We start from the raw sequence: 16,729 nt of genomic DNA, 5'->3' as shown, positions 1-16,729 counted from the left end.
TAGACTGGATGGCTTAAACCAAAGCTTCATAAAATTTTACAGCCCATAGCCCCCTTTTGAACAAGGAATTTTTAAGTGACTAGAGTATATAAGCATGTATAATAGGTATATAAACTGCATGTTTACTGATACCTCACAAAGAAAAAGTCAGTTATTTGGCATGTGTTTATAATTTCATTATTTAATAAAAATGAAAGCAGATTTTCATCTAATGGTGTGGTTGTACTTATTTTTAGCTACTTATATTTTGGCTGAACATTTCATACTACAGGATGTGGAACACCTTCAACTCTTTTCAGAATTGATTGCTGTTTTGATTTTTATTATAATTGTCAATGTTGAAAATGCCACTTTACAAAAACATGTATTGCAAAATGTCAGAATAATGTTTGGGGCCCTTTCAGAAATTGTTAGAAATTTTGTCCTAATTCTAAGCCAAAATTCATTTAATGAGTTTTTTAATGACATATCAAGTCATTAAATCAAAGAGCAATTTAAAAAATCAAATGTAACATTCTAGCTCCATGTCATTGAAAGCTGTACTAATTTGAAACTTACATGATAAGAATGATTGTAGGAAAATATTAAAAGCCTGTGTTTTCCATAATTAAACTGATTTTTCTGTGAGAACATAAAACTCTGTATGCATAGTAAAAACATTGCAATTCATAATGTATAATAGTCTCAAAGCTGAGCAAAGACATTTTAGGCAGCATTCACTGATGTTGTAGAGCATGTCAGAATGCACAATGCCCAGTGTTCATGTTGTATTTTCAGAAACTTGGTTGTGGTGAAGTCATGCAATACAGCACAGGTAAATACAGCTGCAAACATATTTGTTCATTATATGTTTGTATTAATTCAGGTATGCAATGTTACTTGGTGTCATGACCCGCAGTTTAACAAGCAATGACTTAAACAGCAGCAATAGATATGGAAGCTGAAAATGCAAGATAAAGTCCAGCAGGATCTACTCTACTGAAGGTCTTGCTTCTTGTTTCTCAATATGATTTGCCTTGCATATGGGTGAAGGAGAGGAGGGTAAGCTTCCATGCTGTCTGCATGAAGATTTGGGCCATATACTTATAACTCATCTTTAATTGTATTCTTATCCCAAATATAGCCAACACTGATTTCAGTAGAGGAATTTGAGCATGTGCAAACTGTATACACATGAAAATTTTAAGAAGTAATCTGTCTTCATGCCTTACTTTTATGTAGTTTAAAAATCTTAATTTCTGACGTTTTTGTACAATATCCCTTTGTTTTGAAATTCAGATATATAATTCACACTTTCTCTTCACTTAACATACCAATATTTCTCTACCTTTTTTGACATTAGACTGAAGGTGTCCTTTATGCTAGAAAAAAAGTAATATCTGTTGAGTGATGATTTTAATTAATGTTTACTGCAAAATGTCAGTAAAGATCCAGTGGAATAATGTGGAGGTTTTTTATAAATCATGAAGTGCTATATCAGTAGAAAACAGGACGCTGTGTTATTTACTAAAGGCTGATTGACAATTTTGAGCATATAAGGTCATAGATGACTGACACCTATATGTGAATTAAATAAAAATATCAAGTACTTATGTGTTAAATATTATTTTATGGACTAAATATGCATCAAGGAAAATGATTTACCATCAAAGAACTTAGGCAGCATGGACTTCACACTGAATGTAAGGAGTTGAAATTATTTTGTTGATCCACAGGCAATCTCAGAAAAAGACTAAACCATTTCATGTAGGTGAAAGCTTCTAGTGGTGGGACTGTACTCTGTCCTCATGTTTTCAGAACAGATACTTTTCAGGAGAACAAACTAACATCAAACATTTTATTGTCATCCTCTTCATTTACTTGACTTCGTTTCTGGGAGTCAATGAAAGCCCATTTTGAGTTTAAACACCAGCTTTTCTACCATATCTTATTAGAGTTTTATTCTGCTTGGTATTAGAAATTTTTACTGACTTGGGCGTTTGATTTTGCAAATATGTCCCATTATAGTTATGTGAGGATCTCTCTTTGTTCCAACCTTTTCTTTTTTAGTCTCCGTTATATTCACATTTTTGATGGCAGTATTGCAAGTGGTCTCAACTCTCTCGATATTGGCATGCGTGGGGGTAAATGAAAGTAATGATAATTCTTATTTCCCAGGATTCTTATGAGTATTAAATGCCCCATCAATGCTGTTGTTGATAATTAAGTGATTAGAAAACACCAGGCTCAAAGCCAGTTATCTAAATGCAGAGAAATTGCAGGAGGATATTTCACAAGAGATTTGGGACAAATTTAGTTCTCAAAATAAGAATCTAACGAATGAAGCCTCACTATACTGATTACCCCACCTTCCTTCAGTGTGGACATGCACTGAGCAAAATATTAGAATTTTTATCATATATCAAGTCACATGCACATTCAATTTTTCTACTTAGCATTTATTGGATTTTAACAAGTCATCAACATCATATATTAGTAGTCAGATAATGTAGCTTTTGTTTATTGAAAGAGAGGGAGAAATTAATGTTCATCAGCTGGAATTTATTTGTCTTTATTGTTTTTTTGTTTGGTCAGTGGGTGAGTTTTGGTTCAGATTTTGGCTTTTTCATTCTACTCCCTGTTTCTAAAAATGTGATTTTAGTTGGGGACCACATCCTTAACAGCTTCTTTCTTTCTTTCTTTCTTTCTTTCTTTTTCTCTTTTTCATCTTTTCTTCTTCCTTCCTTACTTTCTTTCCTCTTTATTTTTTATTGTGAAGAACATTGATTTTTTGTCGCTGTTTTTGAAAATAGATTTTTTTTGTCATATAATCTATCCTAGCTATAGCTTCTTTTCTCTTCTCTTCTCAGTTCCTCTCCACCTTCTTTTCCTTCCACTCTAGATTCACTTCCTTTCTGTCTCCCATTAGAAAAGAACAGGATTCTAAGAGATAACAACCAAATATGACAAAATATAATATAATAAGATAAAGGAAAACTTTCATATTGAACTTGGATGCAGCAATCCAACAAGAGGAAAAGAATCCTAAGAGCAGACACAAGAGTCAATTACCCACTCAATCCCATAGTCAGGAATCTCTTATCAATACTATATTAATAGTTACAATATATATGCAGAGGACCTGGTATTGACCCATGTAAGTCCTGTGCTTGCTGCTTCAGTCTCTGTGAGCTCATATGTGCCTTATTTAGTTGCTTCAGCAAAGAATCATGAAGACAGTCTTTAAAAAACCTGTAATTCACCAAGTTAGAAGGTCTAAAAAAAATAGAAATTTTCATCTCTCCTGCAAGCTCAGTGGAACTCTGAAATACAGGCTGCAAATTCATAGACAGAACCAAGAGGTGAGTGACTAGCCACTCGGTAGAACACCCCATTCTTTAGGCCTTCCATTCTAGAGCAAAACCCAGGGCCCTCCCCACCTGCATCACTTTCTCTAGCCAGTCAGCAGAAAGTAGGTAGGCTGCTCCAATGCCCCAGCACCATCCACTGGACCCTGCAAGCCACGAGTCCCACTGTGCCCCCGAATTCCACTATCCCCCACCACTGTAACCTCAGTGGAACTCTGAAGCACAAGCTGCGACTACACAGAGAGAACCAAGAGAGAAATTCAAGAGAGCAGGCCAAGAGAGAGATCAGTGGCTCCCTGGGGTGCAGACAGCAAAAACAGACCAAGAAGAGTTCCCAAAGACACAGATAGCCACTGCAACGGTTGGACCAAGAGGCAAAGACACTGTAGGCACCAAGTGAAGAGATGGATAAGCGCCAATGCAACAATTTATTCAATAACTTAAATAACAACATGGTAACCCAGAACCCAGTTGTTATATAACAGGAAGATTTGATCATGTTAACCCAGAAGAAACAGAAGAAAATTCTGGATATTAATCTTCTGTCAGATGGATAGCTGGCAAAGACTGTCTCCCATTATATGGACTTCCTCTTCACTCAATTGACTGTAAAACTGGGCAAAAGTTTTTTAGGGTTTTATGAATTCCCATTGTTAATTTTTGGCTTTAATTCTTAAGCAAATGCAGTCCTGTTCAGAAAGTACTTTCCCACACATACATCATATAGGATATTGTCTATAATTGGTATTAGTTTTTTTTCTTTGAAAATTTTGTTTCAGTACTAAGGGTATTAATATGTGTATTTAGGAGGAAACTTTTTGAATACCTACTAAACATTTGGTTTTCCCATTTTGCTGTAAATAAGATGTATTGTTTTTTTTTTTTAACAGAACTTGCCTCAAGTTTATTTGTAAAAACAGCATAAGGTCCTGAACATCTGCAAATACTGTGTAGGTGTTCACACCAGTCCATCTGTCTTCACACTGGCAGACTGCGACCTTTTTTATGGGGCCTTCACAGGGGCCTGGGCACCTTTGGGAGCCTGAGCTGCAGCTGAGGCCTCTGCCTTGGCTTGAACCTTGGGCTTTGTTTTTTGGAGCCTACGACCCCTGGCCATGTAGCTTCTAATCTTCTTCCCAAGCTTGGGGTGAGCAATTAAAGCCAGACGGGTGAGTTTGCGGGTGGGGCCCTTTGGCACCTTGGGCTTCACCACCTGGGACTTCACCAGGGCCTTGATGGCCTCCGCACGTGCGCTCATGGCCTTTGCATTATTTGCCTGCATCTTCTTCAGGCCTTTCTTGTTGTGCTTCTTGGCAAAGCGCATGTTCCTCAGGAACTTGGGGTCAACCCCCTTGAGATATTCGTATCTTTGTGACCAGGGTTTCTTGATGCCGTTTCTGTGCCATTTCCGGGACTGGTTGTGTGTGGTGTGGTTCTTGGACTTGGCCATGGCTGGACGGTAATCAGCGGCTCCCGAAGCGCCTCTGTATTGTTGTTTTTAAGTGATTAATTGTTAGCAACAAAGTATTATTTATGAGAAAATGCCTTTTTACTTTCTTTTATTCAATTGTATTATAAACAGCTTAAATGTTTTTTTTTATATTAATGTTCAGTTGAAAGTAACCTTGTAAGATTTGACTTGAGAAATACTTTCATGGTCCCTTGAAGAATAAAACATACCAAAGCAACACATCATGCTGCCAGCTTTCAAATGTTCAAGTTTATCTCAGAATGTGAAATGCATTTAATCCATCTGTGAGCATTCTCAAAGTTATTAAAAAGTTTATGTTTAAAGTCTCCTGTGAGATTCAAGGCAAGCTCTTAGCTGTGAGATCTGCAAAATAAAAACGTAAATTCAAACCTCTAACATACAATGGTGGGATAATGTCTAATTTCCTATGTAAAAGTGGGGGGCAAGGAATTGAGCCAAAGCAATATAAGAAACAGCTAATAAATTCTGTAGCTTCACATCCCTCATTCAAGCTACAAATAATTTGGGCAGTACTGCCTCTTAAACCCTTCTGGATGAAACAGTCATAGTCCCTCTACTGTTGCCCAAAGCATTCTTTGGTAGACATTTTATGTTACTGAAATTTCTAATGGGGGGGAATCTCCACCGCGTCCTTATGCCCACTCTCACAACTTGACATACATTGCCTTCTTAAGAGTTTCTCATAGTTAAAGATACGTTCCATAACTTTTGTTAACAACTGAATACAGCAGAGCAGACGATTATTTAGATCAACTTGACTCAATTAGAAAAAAAACACCAAAAACAAATGTCAACTACTTTTTCACAAAATAGTCCAATATATTTAAGTTTAATTAATTTTTATTTAATCAAGAATTATATGTACACAGTTGTGTTGGCATTACAGTTATATCCCATCATGCCTTAGGTTGTTCATTATTTTTAAACTCTGCCTCTGTGAAAGTCTAAGAAAACAGATAAAATAATGTTCTTTGCTATAGTGTGACATAAAAAGACTCCAGTCTAATTTGCAATAGAGACCTTATTCCCATTTTATAGGTCATAAACCCAGTGTTTCTTAGTTTCATTCTTGTCAAGATTCTGGTCTCCTGAGCAGAAGCATCCAGAAAACTCTGCTTATAGTATTCTAGATATTTTTCTAGCCTGCTTCTCCAAATCTTTGTAGGAGGTAGGGAGTAGACCCCAGAATCTTGTCAATGGTAGTCATAGCAAAACCCCATTCTTGGCACCAATTTTCTGCCTTAGGTAGGATATTATTGTTGTCATCAGGAAACATTTTACTGTTGTGAGTTAATGTCTGACAAACTACTTAACGGCACCACATCCCATTAGAGATGGTTGTGAGACACCATATTGTTGCTAGGAATTGAACTCAGGACCTCTGGAAGAGAAGACAGTGCTTTCAACCTCTGAAGCATATCTCCAGCCCAAGTGGAAAGTTTGTAATCTAGGTTCACGATTTCATAGACTGTAATCCAATGAGAATTAGTTTGTAAGTTAGTCCTGAAATGATGTAAAGAAATTATATAATGTGCCCTTCTAAGGTGTGTGCCTTACTGCCTTCAACAGCCCCAATCTCCTAGTTTTCATCACTTTCCAATAATGCTGTCAAATTATTAGTCCACCAATGGGTTATGCCATTGCTTAGGTTATAAATCTCAAGATTCAATAACCTTCCATCATTTGGGGTACTCACTGCCAAGGAGCCAAGCCTTCAGCACATGGTATTTTCATGAACATTTATTGCAAAAATCATAACACTATTTTCTGACATTTTCAGCTCATTCTGAATTTTGCTTTTATTGCAATAAGTACAATTCAAGTAGCTCATGAAAGAGGTAAATGCTTTTAGTAAAGAGAAAATGTATAAAATGGCTTTTCTTTGATGAGCAAATTCAAAGACTGAAGTTTATTGGTAGCTTTTTCCGTTTTAAGTTTTCGTGAATAGACAGATATAGCTGGGATGCAGCAGTAAATACAGACAAATTTGACAATTTCCAGGAGACTAAAGAATGACTTTGATGCTTTTGAAACTATAGCTAAGAAGAGCAGACGTCTCAACTAGGGTCATCACCAGTCAACCGCTCAGCTTGACAGTCCTTTTTAAAGTATCTTTTTCCTTTCAAGAACTTTTACGGTATTTTCCCTAGAGTTCCTGCTTTTAGAATTTAAAAATATGCATGACATTCTAAATTTGGCACTCTAAATATGTTGTAGACTTGATTTCATACCAATAAGTATAATATAATATGAAACAAGTATAACTTTGAGAATATGTATAAGGTATTTAAATGATTCATACAGTTTAAATGCATTCTGAAATAGGGTCTCTTGTCCGAGTCCACTTATCACCTCCTTACTGGGTGATTATCAAAATAATTATGTTCATCTTTATCATCAAGAAATGTTAATACCCTAATTACATGCAACTTTATGTAGAAATTTTAAAAGAATGTGATGTCTTTTCTTTGGAGAGTTGAAAATTATAGAAAATGCCATTGTAGATTTTTTTGTAATATATTTCATTGCAATAGGATACCATGATTGTATTTTTGGTGTTGGGAATGAACCCTTTGCTATGATTAATGCTACTTCCCACATTTCTTGGTTTATTCCCTTGTGAAGCCTACAGCTTGGCTAAGAAAGAGGTAGCACTGTTTTTTTTAGTATGCAAATTGTTCTTTCTTGTCTAAGGTAGAAGTACACTCAGTTTAAAATATATATGTTGGTTTAGCTTAGCAGTTGATACAATGACATGTTTGCCTGTACTTAGCTCCTTCACAGTCAAAAAATTTAAAGAAAGCACAATAATATACATAATCCAGACTCTCTATCTATTTTCCTTCCATCTTTGTGGCTTATTTTTCTTTACTCCTTTTAATTTATGACTGTACATACTCTGTCTCATTAAAGATTTTGTTTTATTTTTTAAAGAATGGTTTACTTCTTTTTATAACTCTCTTTAATCTTTTTCTTCTCTCTCCCAAGCCTTTGTACATTTATCCAACACTGCAACCTATTTAGAAGTCTATATCTGTCTGAATTTGTATGTATTGCATATCTGTAATTATTTTCTGACCAGAAGTGCCCCCCCCTTTTAATGCTGAGTGGGCATGTCTAGGTCAACACATCCTTGTATACTTGCTCTGCCCAGTCCAACATGGCAGAGGCCTGTTCACTGCCTCTGAGAACCGTGTACATTGCCCCATTTTTAGGCATACAGCTGGTCTATGCTGCCATTAAGCAAGTTGTTGCACTCTGCTCACAGACCCCATTTAAATGCTCCATGGTGGAACCTCCTGAAAGAGTCAGAGCCATTCACCCTGGCAAACCAGGAAGCCTTGTTAAAGGAGCCCTGCAGTTTTTGCTGCTACTGCTGAGTCAGGAAGCCTTCTCTTAAAAGAATCATACCTCTGCTTGCTTCTAGCCAACAGAGTCCACCCAAGAACACGCTGCTACCAAAAATCCATGCTTACCTCTGTCCTTTTGTGTCTAGAATTCCTTTTTAAGGTTCCTCAGGTTTTATGTGGATATAGTTGACCAATTTGTAGTCTCACTGTGTAAATTGAAATCCCAATAGCAAAATCTCCATCACATATATTTTCTAATGGTTTTGTTTCTCTTGATTAAGTGTATCTAATACCACTGATAGGAGGAGCAGGAAAACAACTAGCAGTTTTGTCTAGGATAGTACGCAGTTTTGAAGAACAATTTTATATTCTATAGAAAATAGATGAAGAATCAGAATAGATATGATCCAACCTGAGTTTTAGTCAGATTTTTTCAGAGAGCTGCATCTCTCTTAATGTTTGTGTAATGAAGTCACTTCATTGTTTCAACTAAGGCATTTTCCCATTACTTGTATAAATATCAGAAATTATGTAATACAATAGTGATTAATAAAAAATTTCTAAGGGATTATCAACTATGTGTTACATATAAACATATGTGCATACATTGTGTTCAAATTCATTAAATATGTTGGTATGAAATAGTTTTAAAGAGGCAATGCCATCAGAAGGGAAAGAAGGAAGGAATGAGGTAGGAAAGAAAGAGAGAAAGAAAGAAAATGCTAACAGAAAATTGTGAACACTAGCATGCTCTATTATGAGCAATAAAATGTGACTGGTAGCTCTCTGGAGGAGAAGCACACAACAGTGGATATTTACCTAAAGAACATTTTTTTACTAAAATAGCACAATAATTTATAACATTACAGACCGTTCAGTAGTTGCTATTGGATACCTTGAACAGATAGTATACAATGTGGCACAAATTATAGTGATTTGTGGAAGTGTAGTGTGGAAGACTAGAGCAATAAAGAAAGAAGAATAATGTTCTTCCTTAAATCATGGGGAAAAACAGAGCTCAGCACATATCTCTAAGCAACTTCAAATAGTATAATGCAACAAAGTTGCAGTCTTCAAAATGTCAAATATAAATGACAACGGTATTATGCTAGGAAAAAAATCAGAGGGACATGACTGGTACTTTTTTAAAAAGTTGTTTATGGTTTTGCAGTATATAGTACAAAAACCCACAACAAGTCAGTCACCTGTATGGAGAATAAGAGTTGATACAGTGCTGAACTCTAAATAGGGTATGTATTATCACAGCCTCTCCCCACAGACTGAGATGTCACAAGAGGGAGTAGAAAGGTCCAAGAGGCAGAAGGAGTCTGTAGGTCACTATTTGCTGAGCAAGAGCTCACAAGGAAGGAATTACACATAATCAAACTTGCACAGGGTCAAGACAGCCATGGTCCCAGGATAGATGGTAGTTGGACTTATCTGAAAAACTATGCGAGGAGCTATTGCCAGCTGTGGTTTGCTGGAGGAATCAGTTCCTTCAGGGATGCAGTCCTTGAGAGGTTGCCTCTGCTCCAGTAGATGGCCCCCTACCCATTTACATACAGGCAGCAAAGTAGACTTGGTTAAAATAAGAGAGCTTGTGAAGTTGGGAGGACATATTGCAAGTGCGAGAGGGAATAATTGGAGGGGATGGAATAGGAATGGGTTCATCCAGATAAATTTTATTCATCTATAAATACTAAAAATATTAAGAGATGATAATAAAGAAAAACTCTCTTAAGGTACAACCTTGGAAGTACTGCAAGAGATCTGGTGAAAATCATATTCACTCATGAAATGTGTGTGAAAAGAGACAACAGCTAGGAAACATGGTTTTTGATTGGGTTTCTGTTATGATTTGAATCAAAAATAATATCTTCTAGATGCTCTCGTGTTAAATAAAGAATTAATTGTTAGTGTTTAGATCAAGAGTGCCTCAATTTTATCACTAGATGAATCCTCTGATTAAGATTAGGTGGACTAATTGGAGATGTGGCCTCTTAGAGGAAGTAGGGACATGCCTTTGTTGTTCAAGGACCCTCCCTCTCTGCCTCTCTCTGCTTCCTAGATGTCATACAGTGAACAGCTTTCTTGCATTTTTGCCATGATGTTACTGCCTTACTACAAGATAAAAGAACTAGCCATTCCTACCTGGGTAACTCTTCCAAGGTACCTCTGCAGGTAGTTGTGAATATGACCAATTGAATCTTCAGGAACATCTTAGTCATAGTAAAGAAAATGCAAGAGGACATGAGAAAAAAGATAATGGACTTTTTTCCCCTCTAATGCCAAGAGACATATCTCATGTTTTTTATTTTACTTTTAAATTTACTTTGTGCTTTTAAATTTTAATGATTTTGAGCACCTGCAGAGCATTTTTTTTTTAATTTAAAGGGTTCTTAAGAAGAAAACAGATTGTGAATCTGAAGATTCAGTGAGAGCCAGTATTTGCAGCATGGTGGAATAACCAGGTAATGTTTTACCATATGAACAGTTTCTTGCTTAAGTAGGGATTTCCTTCCAACTGGGGATGTTACCATTGAAAACACATCTAAGAAAAATGGTGTCTAACATTCTTTTCTTTGCATGAATCAATGCTGAACCAACAGGCTGTGGAGTGAGCCTGGGTTTTATTTATTTATTTGTTTGTTTGTTTATTTATTTATTTATTTTTGTTACTTTTTTTTTATTGAGAAAAGGAAAAAAAAAAAGTTTCCGCCTCCTCCCAGCCTCCATTTTCCCTTCCCCTCCTCCCAGCCTTCTCCTCCTCCCCCCACTCCTCTCCCCCTCCCTCTCCAGTCCAAAGAGCAGTCAGGGTTCCCTGCCCTGTGGAAAGTCCAAGGTCCTCCCCCCTCCATCTATGTCTAGGAAGGTGAACATCCAAACTGGCTAGGCTCCCACAAAGCCAGAACATGTAGAAGGATCAAAACCCTGTGCCATAGTCCTTGGCTTCTCATCAGCCCTCATTGTTCGCCATGTTCTGAGAGTCCGGTTTTATCCCATGCTTTTTCAGTCACAGTCCTGCTGGCCTTGGCGAGCTCCCAATAGATCAGGCCCACTGTCTCAGTGGGTGGGTGCACCCCTCGTGGTCTTGACTTCCTTGCTCATCTCCCTCCTTCTACTCCTCATTGGGACCTTGGGAGCTCAGTCTAGTGCTCCAGTGTGGGTCTCTGTCTCTATCTCCATCCATCACCAGATGAAGGTTCTATGGTGATATGCAAGATATTCGTCAGTATTGCTATAGGATAGGGTCGTTTCAGGTTCCCTATCCTCTGCCCAAGGAACTAACTGGGGACATCGCCTTGGGCTCCTGGGAGCCACTCTAGGTTCAAGTCTCTTACCAACCCTAAGGTGGCTCCCTTAACTAAGAATTGTGCTTCCCTGCTCCCCTATCCAACCTTCCTTTATCCCAATCAACCTGTTTCCCTAAGTTCCCCCCATCCTCCCGTTCTCGCTTTTCTCTCCCCATCTTCCCTAACCCCCATCCCACCCCACACTCAAGATCCCAATTTTCTCCCCGGCAATTTTGTCTACTTCCCATAGCCAAGAGGATAACTATATGTTTTTCCTTGGGTTCACCTTCGTATTTAGCTTCTTTAGGTTCACCTATTGTAGACTCTGTGACCCTTATTTATGGCTAGAAACCAATTATGAGTGAGTACATCCCATATTCATCTTTTTGGGTCTGGGTTACCTCACTCAGGATAGTGTTTTCTATTTCCATCCATTTGCATGCAAAATTCGAGGAGTCATTGTTTTTTACCGCAGCATAATACTCTACTGTGTATATATTCCACACTTTCTTCATCCATTCTTCCATTGAAGGGCATCTAGGTTGTTTCCAGGTTCTGGCTATTACAAAGAATACTGCTATGAACATAGCTGAACAAATGCTTTTGTCATATGATAGGGCATCTCTTGGGTACATTCCCAAGAGTGGTATTGCTGGGTCCAGGGATAGGTTGATCCCGAATTTTCTGAGAAACCGAAACATTGATTTCCACAGTGGTTGCACAAGATTGCATTCCCACCAGCAATGGATGAGGGTACCACTTCCTCCACAGCCTCTCCAGCAAAGGCTATCATTGATGTTTTTGATTTTTGCCATTCTGACAGGTGTAAGATGATATCTCAAAGTTGTTTTGATTTGCATTTCCCTGATTGCTAAGGAGGTTGAGCATGACCTTAAGTGTCTTTTGGCCATTTGAACTTCTGTTGAGAATTCTCTGTTCAGTTCAGTGCCCCATTTTTTAATTTGGTTAATTAGCATTTTAAAGTCTAGTTTCTTGAGTTCTCTATATATTTTGGAGATCAGACCTTTGTCTGTTGCGGGGTTGGTGAAGTGACAGTGTCCTTTGCTTTACAGAAGCTTCTCCGTTTAGGAGGTCCCATTTATTCAATGTTACCCTTAATGTCTGTGCTGCTGGGGTTATACATAGGAAGCGATCTCCTGTGCCCATCTGTTGTAGGGTACTTCCCACTTTCTCTTCTATCAGGTTCAGTGTGTTCAGACTGATATTGAGGTCTTTAATCCATTTGGACTTGAGTTTTGTGCATGGTGATAGATATGGGTCTATTTTCATTTTTCTACAGGTTGACATCCAGTTGTGCCAGCACCATTTGTTAAAGATGCTTTCTTTCTTCCATTGTATACTTTTAGCTCCTTTATCAAAAATGAGGTGTTCATAGGTTTGTGGGTTAAAATCCGGGTCTTCTATACCATTGCATTGGTCAACTTCTCTGTTTTTCTGCCAGTACCACACTGTTTTCATTACTGTAGCTCGGTAATGGAGTTTGAAGTCAGGGATGGTAATGCCTCCAGAAGATCCTTTATTGTATAGGATTGTTTTGGCTATCCTGGGTTTTTTGTTTTCCCATATAAAGTTGATTATTGTCCTCTCAAGATCTGTGAAGAATTTTGATGGGATCTTGATGGGGATTGCATTGAATCTATAAATTGCCTTTGGTAGAATTGCCATTTTTACTATGTTGATCCTCCCAATCCAAGAACAAGTGAGGTCCTTCCATTTTCTAGTATCCTCCTCAATTTCTTTCTTCAATGCCTTAAAGTTCTTGTCAAATAGATCTTTTACTTCCTTGGTTAGGGTTACCCCCAGATATTTTATGCTATTTGTGGCTATCGTGAAAGGTGAAGCTTCTCTGATTTCCCTCTCTGCGTCCACATTCTTTGTGTATAAGAGGGCGACTGATTTTTTGGACTTGATCTTGTATCCTGCCACATTACTAAAGCTGTTTATCAGCTGTAAAACTTCTTTGATGGAGTTTTGGGGGTTGCTTAAGTACACTATCATATCATCTGCAAATAACGAAAGTTTAACTTCTTCCTTTCCAATTCGAATCACCTTGATCCCATTATGTTGTCTTATTGCTATTGCTAGAACTTCAAGCACTATATTGAAGAGGTATGGCGAGAGTGGACAGCCTTGTCGTGTTCCTGAGTTTAGCGGCATGGCTTTGAGTTTCTCTCCATTTAATTTGATGTTAGCTGTCAGCTTGCTGTACGTAGCTTTTATTATATTTATGTATGACCCTTGTATCCCTAATCGCTCCAATACTTTTATCATAAAGGGATGTTGAATTTTGTCAAATGCTTTTTCAGCATCTAATGAAATGATCATATGGTTTTTTTCTTTCAGTTTATTTATATGCTGGATTACATTGATAGATTTTCGTATGTTGAACCAGCCCTGCATCTCAGGAATGAAGCCTACTTGATCATAATGGATAATTTTTCGGATTTGTTCTTGGATTCGGTTTGACAGTATTTTGTTGAGGATTTTTGCGTCGATGTTCATGAGTGAGATTGGCCTGTAATTCTCTTTCCTGGCCTGTAAACCTCTTTGTGTGGTTTTGGTATTAGAGTAACTGTAGCTTCATAAAAGAAATTTCATAATGACTCTTCTGTTTCTATATTGTGAAATACATTAAGGAGTATAGGTATTAGGTCTTCTTGGAAGTTCTGGTAGAATTCCGTATTGAAGCTATCTGGTCCTGGGCTTTTTTATGGTAGGGAGGTTTTTGATAACAGCTTCTAATTCTTTGTGACTAACAGGTCTATGTAGGTCGTTCACCTGGTCCTGGTTTAACTTTGGTATATGGTATTTATCTAAAAAAGTGTCCATTTCATTTACATTATCCAGTTTTGTGGCATACAGTCTTTTGTAATAAGATCTAATGATTCTCTCTAGTAATAAGAGCGGCGGGGCTGCATCCCCAGCACCCCGGCAACCTGGCTAGCTTATGCTCCGAAATAACAACACACAAACTGTATTCATTTAATCACTGCTTGGCCCATTTCTATCTAGCCTCTTCTAGGCTAATTCTCACATATTAATTTAGCCCATTTCTAATCATCTGTGTTGCACCCCTAGGTGCGCTTACCGGGAAGATTCTAGCCTATGTCCATTCTGGGTCGGAGCTTCATAGCGTGCATCTGCCCAGGAGCCAGGAGCATGGCATCTCTCTCAGGCGTCTGCCGAGAGGAGACCTGTCAAGTCTGAGCTCACTTCCTCTTCCTCCCAGTGTTCTGTTCTATTTACTCCTCCCACCTATCTTCCAACCAATGAGAGCCAAGCAGTTACTTTTTATTTAACCAATGACCTTCCTCCATCAATTCTCTGAATTTCCTCTGTGTCTGTGGTTATGTCCCCATTTTCATTTCTTATCTTATTAATTTTCATATTCTCTCTCTGACATTTCATTAGTTTGGATAGGGGTTTATCAATCTTGTTGATTTTCTCCAGGAACCAGCTTTTTGTTTCATTGATTCTTTGGATTGTTTTCTGTGTTTCTATTTTGTTGATTTCAACCCTCAGTTTGATTATATCCAGTCTTCTACTCCTCCTAGGTAAGTCTGCTTCTTTTTTTCTAGAGCTTTCAGGTGGGCTGTTAAGTCTCCAATATGTGCTTTCTGTTTTCTTTAAGTGGGCACTTAGTGCTATGAACCTTCCTCTTAGGACTGCTTTCATAGTGTCCCATAAGTTTGAGTATGTTGTTTCTTTATTTTCATTGAATTCAAGGAAGACTTTAATTTCTTTCTTTATTTCTTCCTTAATCCAGGTATGGTTCAGTAGTTGACTGTTCAGTTTCCATGAGTTTGTAGGCTTTCTGGGGGTAGCCTTGTTGTTGAATTCTAACTTTAATCCATGGTGATCTGATAAGACACAGGTGGTTACTAATATTTTTTTTATTTTATTTTTTAAATTTATTTATTTATTAAGGATTTCTGCCTCATTCCCACAACCGCTTCCCATTTCCCTCCCCCTCCCCCGATCAAGTCCCCCTCCCTCATCTGCTCAAAGAGCAATCAGGGTTCCCTGACCTGTGGGAAGCCCAAGGACTGCCCACCTCTATTCAGGTCTCGTAAGGTGAGCATCCAAACTGCCTAGGCTCCCACAAATCCAGTACGTGCAGTAGGATCAAAAACCAACTGCAATTGTTCTTGAATTCTCAGTATTCCTCATTGTCCGCTATGTTCAGCTAGTCCGGATTTATCCCATGCTTTTTCAGACCTAGGCCAGCTGGCCTTGGTGAGATCCCAATAGAACATCCCCATTGTCTTAGTGTGTGGGTGCACCCCTTGTGGTCCTGAGTTCCTTGCTCGTGCTCCGTCTCCTTCTGCTCCTGATTTGGACCTTGAGATTTGGAAATCAGTGTTTTGGTTTCTCAGGAAATTCGGGATCAACCTACCCCTGGATCCAGCAATACCACTCTTGGGAATAAACCCAAGAGAGGCCCTATCATACAACAAAAGTATATGCTCAACTATGTTCATGGCAGCATTGTTTGTAATAGCCAGAACCTGGAAACAACCTAGATGCCCTTCAACGGAAGAATGGATGAAGAAAGTATGGAATATATACATATTAGAGTATTACTCAGCAGTAAAAAACAAGGACTTCTTGAATTTTGCATACAAATGGATGGAAATAGAAAACACTATCCTGAATGAGGTAAGCCAGACCCAAAAAGAGGAACATGGGATGTACTCACTCATATTTGGTTTCTAGCCATAAATAAAGGACATTGAGCTTATAATTCATGTTCCTAGAGAAGCTAAATAAGAAGGTGAGTCCAAAGACAAACACATAGGCATCCTCATGAATATTAACCTTCATCAGGCGATGAAAGGAGACAGAGACAGAGACCCACATGGGAGCACCGGACTAATATTTTTTTGTAACTGTGTAAGTTTGCTTTGTTACTAAGTATGTGGTCAATTTTCGAGAAGGTTCCATGAGCTGCAGGCAAGAAGGTATATTCTTTCCTATTTGGGTGGAATATTCTATAGATGTCTGTTAAGTCCAATTGATTCATTACCTCCATCAATTCTCTAATTTCTCTGTTAGGTTTCTGTCTGATTGACCTGTCCATTGGTGAGAGAGGAGTGTTGAAGTCTCCTACTATTAGTGTGTGCGGTTTGATGGCTGCCTTGAGTTTTAGTAATGTTTCTTTTATGTACGTGGGTGCTTTTATATTAGGGGCGTAGATATTCAGGATTGAGACTTCATCCTGATGAA

This window comes from Microtus oregoni, unplaced genomic scaffold, assembly GCF_018167655.1.
Source record: "Microtus oregoni isolate MIOR12 unplaced genomic scaffold, Mior012 000008F_ref0000371, whole genome shotgun sequence".
NCBI classification, from domain to species: Eukaryota; Metazoa; Chordata; class Mammalia; order Rodentia; family Cricetidae; genus Microtus; species Microtus oregoni.
Note: the sequence above shows the minus strand (reverse complement) of the source record.